The sequence below is a fragment of the Marmota monax genome, unplaced genomic scaffold (genome assembly GCF_021218885.2).
Source record: "Marmota monax isolate L192 unplaced genomic scaffold, Marmota_monax_Labrador192_F-V1.1 WCK01_AAM20220418_F8-fsc00090, whole genome shotgun sequence".
Taxonomy (NCBI): domain Eukaryota; kingdom Metazoa; phylum Chordata; class Mammalia; order Rodentia; family Sciuridae; genus Marmota; species Marmota monax.
Genome location: NW_026695219.1, coordinates 5,626,370 through 5,633,560, shown reverse-complemented (window position 1 = coordinate 5,633,560; position 7,191 = coordinate 5,626,370). Strand labels below are relative to the sequence as shown.

Below are 7,191 nucleotides of genomic sequence, written 5' to 3'. Positions count from 1 at the left end.
CCACAAGGTCTATTATGTCTATAAGGGATGAGTGACACTGATCTTAAAGTTAGTTAGCTTTTGGAGTCTGTCTCTTTCTCATGAGAGCGCCCCCCTGTGAGCCCTGGAGGTAAACGCATACTGGAAGCGCTCTCCACACTGTGGCCTCAGCATGAGAAGCCGGAAGCATATGAAGTATATTCACACTTAATCAAAAGAGACAGCTAGCCATCCATTTGCCACAGCATGTGCAGTAAATTGACAGGCTAAGCCATAATCTAAAAATACCACGACTGTGGATGTTAATCCCTGCTGTGTTGTGTATGACCCTAGGGGAGTCCCTTAACATTCATTCTCCTTTGGTGTCCACATCTGTAAAAGGGGAGGCCTGGTCACACAGCTGGTAAATATTACTGGCATGTTGCTGTTCAGCTGATGGATGGGAGCCCCTCAGAGCTCTGTCACCTTCTCCTTAGAGAATGGGGAAGGTTTCCAAGACACAAAACCATCAAGTGTTTTTGTTATATCTTCCACATCCCATTTCTAGCTAAAACCTCATCCTACACCTCCATTCTTAGGCAGCTCTGACGGACAGTGTCCTTGCTACAGTTGTCACCTCATTCCAGGGATGAGCTGAAATCACAAGTGGGGAAGAAAATGAGAAGCTTGGCAACAGAAGAGAGACAGCAAATAAAGCCGTGCCCAGGCTACAGGGGCTCAATGTCCTAGGGACACTTTGGAACTTAGGAGTCAAACAGACCTGAGCTCAAATACCCCATGTAGCCAGGTGGCCATGACATAACTGCTCTAGATGACTACAGGACCTACATCAGAGCATTGCTGTGACAGTGAAGCCCAGAAATTCATATAAAGCCCTGGGCACAGTGTTGACATCAGAGAGAGCTATTATGATTAGTACTGTATTCACTCCGATGCTACTATTAAAATGTAGAGGGGATTTATTTCTTATTTACCATCCTATCTTTTTCTGTGTATGTCTCTTGGCCTGAAACAATATCTAGCTGGGAAAGGGAGACCTGGATTTATCATATATTCTTTATGGCACCTTGGGAAGTCATTCTGTGTTTCAGAGTGGCCCCACTCATAATAAGGCCTTGACTCCCACTCTACCAGTGGAGCTGATTTCTTCTGTAGCAGAAGCACTGAGTGTAGCCAAAGTGGCCTCCAGGAGCAGCTGGGTGTGAGTTCAGAGGTTTGATGGAGGGAGGGACATGCCTGGTGGGGCCTGCGGGGAGGTAGCCCATTACATGGCCTGTAGGTACTTGTCATTTTCCTCGCTAAGTTATCAACTCCACAAAAGCAGGGGTCCTACTTCCCAGGCATTTCAAAGAGGCAATGTATATAGTTCTCACAAAATGGTACCTACTCAATTCAAATTCTGCTGCTAATTACAATGCTTATGCTGCTGCTGCTGATATATTCTTAGTGTTTGGCTTTTGGGAGACACTTAGTAAATATTTGCTGAACTTGAAGTCATCTGCAGTGACCACTAAGAAAGTCTAGACATTCCCATACTGTTAAAGTAATTTGACATTCTTGAACCTAGGAAGTAAAGAATGACGGGGAAAATCGTCTGCTTCGTCTGAGACTCCAGGAAACACTGTGGCTAAACCTAGAGTGATGGCTTCCCATTGTTCAAGGCTGAAGGGCAAACGCACAGGGAAGTTCTCACAACTTCCCCATCATCTCGTGTCTGAAATGTCCAGAAGCTCTCTCAGCAAAGTGGAAACTTAGAAGTTGTTTTAGTTTCCAATGAGCGTTGTTCTTCTTTACCCATTTATATTACACTGAACCACTTCAATCTTCTACTTCTTTATATGTCAAAGAAGGCCAAATATTGACATCATAATAACAGAGGGGACTTTCACAAAATTTATTGCTCTGAAATAAAAATAGAAAATGATAATCCATAAAGTTGTGATCAAAATGAACTAATCCCCCCTTTTTAATCCCTTGTTTATGGGGGTTTTTTTCTCCTCCAGATTTATTCTGGGTATTACCTTATCATTGAACAAAAGTTTCATTTTTTGTTTTCAACTTAACAAAGACCAAGGAGGAGTTCATTAAGTGTCAGACACTATTCTAGGCCTTTAAACACATTCATTAACTTTATCCTCTTAACAATTCTAATGAGATAGGTACAATTATTATCCATGTTTTATAAACAAGGGAAGTGAGGGTTGAAGAAGCCTGCCTAAACCCACACAGCTATGTCAAAGATGAGCTCTAAAATAATAGCTAAAAATGGAATAGCTTTTCTCCACAGACTTTCTTAACCTGACTTTCCCTCTGTTCTTGGCTATTATTGTAGATTTTCCCTTCCATCTTGTGATAATGGCTGGGGCATTGTTATACCTATGTTTTTATTACAAGCTGCTGAAACTACTCACCCTCTTTAAGATGCTCATGATATATAAATAATTAAAAAGCAATATCAACTCCTCACATGGATGAGCCTAAGAGACATGGTTCAGGTCAGGTCTTTGTATTTATTCATTCAGTCTCTTCTTTGCAAAGTTTGGTTCTGAGGATCTGTATAGAACCAATGTTTCACTCTGCATTGACTTAGCTGACTGGACACATTTACATTCAGTGGTTTCTGTTTTTCAATATTGCTATGGAGTATTTAAGTGAATTCTTTTAGACATGCTTTATTTTTCTTTAACAGACACAGATCATTGTAGAGAAGACTGCATTTTATCCTATGGTGAGTTATAGACTCCTAATAAATAGCAGCAATAGCATGAAAGAAAAATTTCCAAATTTATGTACAGGTAGAAAATCTGAAATCATAAATTAAGAGACAAGACCCAACCAAAAGTAGTCATCAAAACTCTTTACTTGCCTTCAAGAAAAACCCTACCCTGTATCAGAAAAAAAGGAGTACATCTAATCAAGTCAAAAAGCTTTCTAGAGAACTAGTCCCTGCATTTAACAAAACACCAATTTCTGAACAGCTTAATTGAATTAACGAGAAAATTATTCACTTGGCAGGGTGTTGTGTGTGTGTGTGTGTGTGTGTGTGTGGTGGGGAGTGATAGTTGTTGATCACAGAGCAGACAGATTCAGGCACAATTGGCCACTGCTGTCAATTTAATTAGTAGTATAGATCCTGTCTCAAATAGTTCTTCATTCCAGTATTTGGTGTTAAAAGAAGTATCAATCATCTTAGGTCTCTTTGGTTGCAAGCATAAGTAACTTCTCTGCTTTCCAAAGATACCATGCTTTTCCCCCTCCCATCCACTTATTCCCTCACTCAGCACCTGTTATATGAAGGAACTGGGGATCCATGATGTAGAGAATTTCAAAAGGTATTTGAGACCCCTTAGATGGACTTGAAGGAGACCTCCTTTCTACACCTCCAAAGGGAGTTCCTTTATGGATAATTTCAGGTTTTATTTTGAAAATGTGTGACTAACAACTGATTAAAATGTTAATGTCAGAATCCTGGGATTTAAAAAGCAATCATTTCAACCTCTGGTTTATGGCATTTAAAATTATGCTTTCTAAAATGCTGTGACTTGTTTTTTTCTGGATTGCCTTTTCATGAAGTAGATAGTAGAATTTGGAACTTCTCACTGGGGTCTAACCACAATGCAGGCTGGCCCCAGGGGACACTGAGCTTTTGGGAATCATGTTGGCTGATTGTAAAAAGGTTCTGGACCCACTATTTAGTCCCCCAATTCCCAACTCTTACCTGACTTTTCTTCACTATAGCATCTTAATTCTGGGTCTTAGAGATTGAGGTGACATCAGGAAACCTCTTATAAATAAGGAATCTATAGACTGAGCTGGGGATGAAGCTCAGTGGTCAAGTACTTGCCCAGCATGAGCAAGGCTTTGGGTTCAATCCCCAGCAACCCTTCAAGTGTGGGGGGTGTGGAGGGGTCTGAAGGACAATACTGAGAGGGGTTCTTGGGGTAGGGGTGGGGAGAAGGAAATTGGAAAGGGGAGGAGCCAGATGATTCAGAAGGGGCACCTAAGCCAGACTGCTCAGTACCCACCACTGATCCTTCAGTATCAGATCCTTCCATCCAGAGATGATTAGAGAGGAGTACAGAAGGTTTTCCCTCTCCTTTTTTTTCCACTAGGGCAGGGATTCCCTTCCTGATTCTGGTGAGGCTCTGAGGATTGCTAGCACCCTTGAATGAAGACCCTCTGAAGACCTGCTACTTATTTTATAACCCTCACACAGATGAGCATCACCTCCAGGAATGCGCTGTCTTCCTGGGTAAAGAGCTGAGCTAGTTTGTCACCAGGGCCAGCATCTGGACTGCTAGCAGATTATCTCACAGTGGAACCAGACTGATGAGTGGGACTCAAAGACACAGGCTCTGTTCTTTGTGATAGTAAATACACAGTTGATTAGCTATAGAGTTAGAGCTCACCAGTCTCTCAGAAGACCCAACCATAACATTTTCATCCTTAGATGCTCTCTCAAGGACACTACCATATTTTCTTATGTACCTAAAACATAATTCCATGAATGCTCTCTAGGAAGGAGCCCGATCAGAGTTTGCTTTATGATTCTAGTCTTTAGCATCTATATTCTCAAATTAAATGGTTTTCAGATAAAATGTGCTTCTTTATTTGTACATAGTAATTGATGAGCGTAATTTGTTTCAAAATAGAAGTTATGACCGATAGGACGATTTATGTGTTTAAAACACACCTATAAATGTCATAATTAATGTCATAATGCCATATGGGAGACTATACTATATTTGAGACTATGTATGTAGCCTTACCTGTATACATACAATTCTTATAAATGTTTAAAGTTTGAGTATTACTGCATGAAAGTGATTTTTATAGTAATATCAGTTCCTTTTGCAGAGTACTAGAGTTTGGATCTGGAATATCCCCCAAAGACTTATGTGTTACAGGCTTGGTCCTCAAGTTGGTGCTATTGGAAGGTAATAGAACCTTTAAGAGAAGGGGTTTAAGTGGGATATAAGTAATTGGGAGCATGGCCTCAATGGGGAGTGTGGAGCCTCTGTTGCTTCCTTTCTCTCTCTTTGCTTCCTGTCCACCATGAAGGGAACAGTTTTGCTCTATCCATGCTACCTACCATAATGTGATATATTGCTACAGGCCCAAAAGCAGTGGGCCAACCAATCATGGACTGGAAACTCTGAAACTGTGAATCAAAATAAAGCCTTTATCTTTTTAAGGTTATTGTCTCTGGTATTTTGTTACAGTAACAAAAAGCTGACTAACAAACAGAGGGTGCTCTGGTTCTCTATTGCTGCATAACAAACCCACATATTTATGGTATAAAACACCAACATTTATCATTATTCTTATTGTTTGTCATGGATTTGGAAGATTGATGGATCTTAAGTAGCCTGCTCTCACTCAGGGTCTATAGTCAGAGTAGAATAGCTAAAGCTGGAGTTATCTTAAAGGCTTCCCCACTAACATGCCTGGCAGTTGATGCTGAGTCTAGCTGGTATATTATTCATCTTTTATTCTAATGTTTTGACAACTGGGCCTTCCTGATACTAGGGTGACTACCTCTCCCAAGACTAGCTAATTCCTCCACATAGTAAATTACTTCCATGTGCAAACCGACCAATCTAGGATCCTTACTCCAACCACCTCCTTTATTATGTTCTCCCAGTGCTCTAAAGACTGGACCACTGCCTATGTGCTTTAATCACCACAGGGTTAGGAACCAGACAACTAGAACATTCCATATGTCCTAGAGCCCACTGAAATTAAACAAGCCACTCTTAGACCTGCTTTCTCTGCCTCCCCTTTTCCTTCTAGAGGAAACCATCATCAAAATTCTTCTCTCTCTGCTTCCTGACCAACTCTGATGCTTCGGTCCTGTGGCCTCTGTGGCATAGTGTGCCTTCTGTTTTCCAAGATCTTTAAATAGAAAAACATCTTCCTTTGCAAATGTTTTCTGTGTCTGTGTGTCTTATTGTACCTCATTAAAGCACATCCCAAGTTCTTTTAAAAGCGTCTGGGACCTTAGCTGTTGGCAACTTCACTGATATGTGGCATCTCCATGGTACTTGGGCTTCCTTACAATATGGCTGCTGGGTTCCTAGGGAGAAGAGAAAGAGCTCACACACTAGGTAGAAGTGGTATTGCCCTTTTAACTGAGCCTCAGAAGTCAGTCACATTCTCTTTGGTAGAAGCTAGTCAGTAATATGGCTGGCCTATATTCAAGGGAAAGGGAATTAGACTCCACCTCTCAATGGGAAGAATGCCAAAGAATTTGTAGCCATGTTTTAAAATCACCACAGATGAATTTTATTCATGATCTATTCTTGGGTCTTTAAATAACTAAATAACTAGTTTAAGAAAAAACATTTTGCTCAATTCAGGTATTTCCAAATGTAGAGGTCAGGTTCAATTTTCCAAGTGCTATTATTGTCATTTACCTTTAAGTATTTCATGGTAACAATGTACATATTCAAAAAACTGTACCTTCTTTGATATTTTACAACTCCTGACATTGTGATCTTTAATGCCTTAAATCATGATAAAGTATTTAAAATATTTTGAAATTATTTTAAGTTCAAATTTGGAGTGAAATTTGAAATTTTTATTTTTGTCTTTCTGTCAATAATTTTCTTAATAAATACAAATTTAGAGAACAGTATTCACTCAAATAACTGAACTGTGGGACAAAAATAAAAATAAAACATTTAAAAATCAATAAATTAAAATATAAAAATTAGCCTGTGTGGAATGTGGACAATTGTCATTGGGATTTAGCTGTAGTATTATCTTCACTGACAAGAATTTATGTTTTCCTGTGCTTGCTTCAGCAGCACATATACTAAAATTGGAACGATACAGAGAAGATTAGCTTGGCCCCTGCGCAAGGATGACACGCAAATTTGTGAAGCGTTCCATATTTTTCCGAATGTTTTCTTTGATATAAGGAGGCTGATTCATAGTGAGATAGGGAGAGGGAGCATGGGAGGAATAGAGGAATTCTAGATAGGGCAGAAGGGTTGGAGGGGAAGGGAAGGGGCATGGAGTTAGAAATGATGGTGGAACATGATCATCATTATGTATGAAGACACAAATTGGTGGGAATATACTTTGTATACAAGCAGAGATATGAAAAATTGTGCTCTATATGTTAATAAGAATTGTAATGCATTCTGCTGTCATATATAAATAAAAAAAAGAATTTATGTTTTCCTAATCTAATTTTTGCTTTTATTT

At 39.6% G+C, this 7,191-nt stretch overlaps 1 non-coding gene across 1 annotated transcript; it reads left to right on the top strand.

Annotated features, from left to right (window-relative positions):
- Positions 1-6,772: 6,772 nt before the first annotated feature.
- LOC124085042 (U6 spliceosomal RNA) lies at positions 6,773-6,879 on the top strand. The gene has a single exon (XR_006849319.1). It is a non-coding gene; the product is annotated as a U6 spliceosomal RNA (small nuclear RNA).
- Positions 6,880-7,191: the final 312 nt, after the last annotated feature.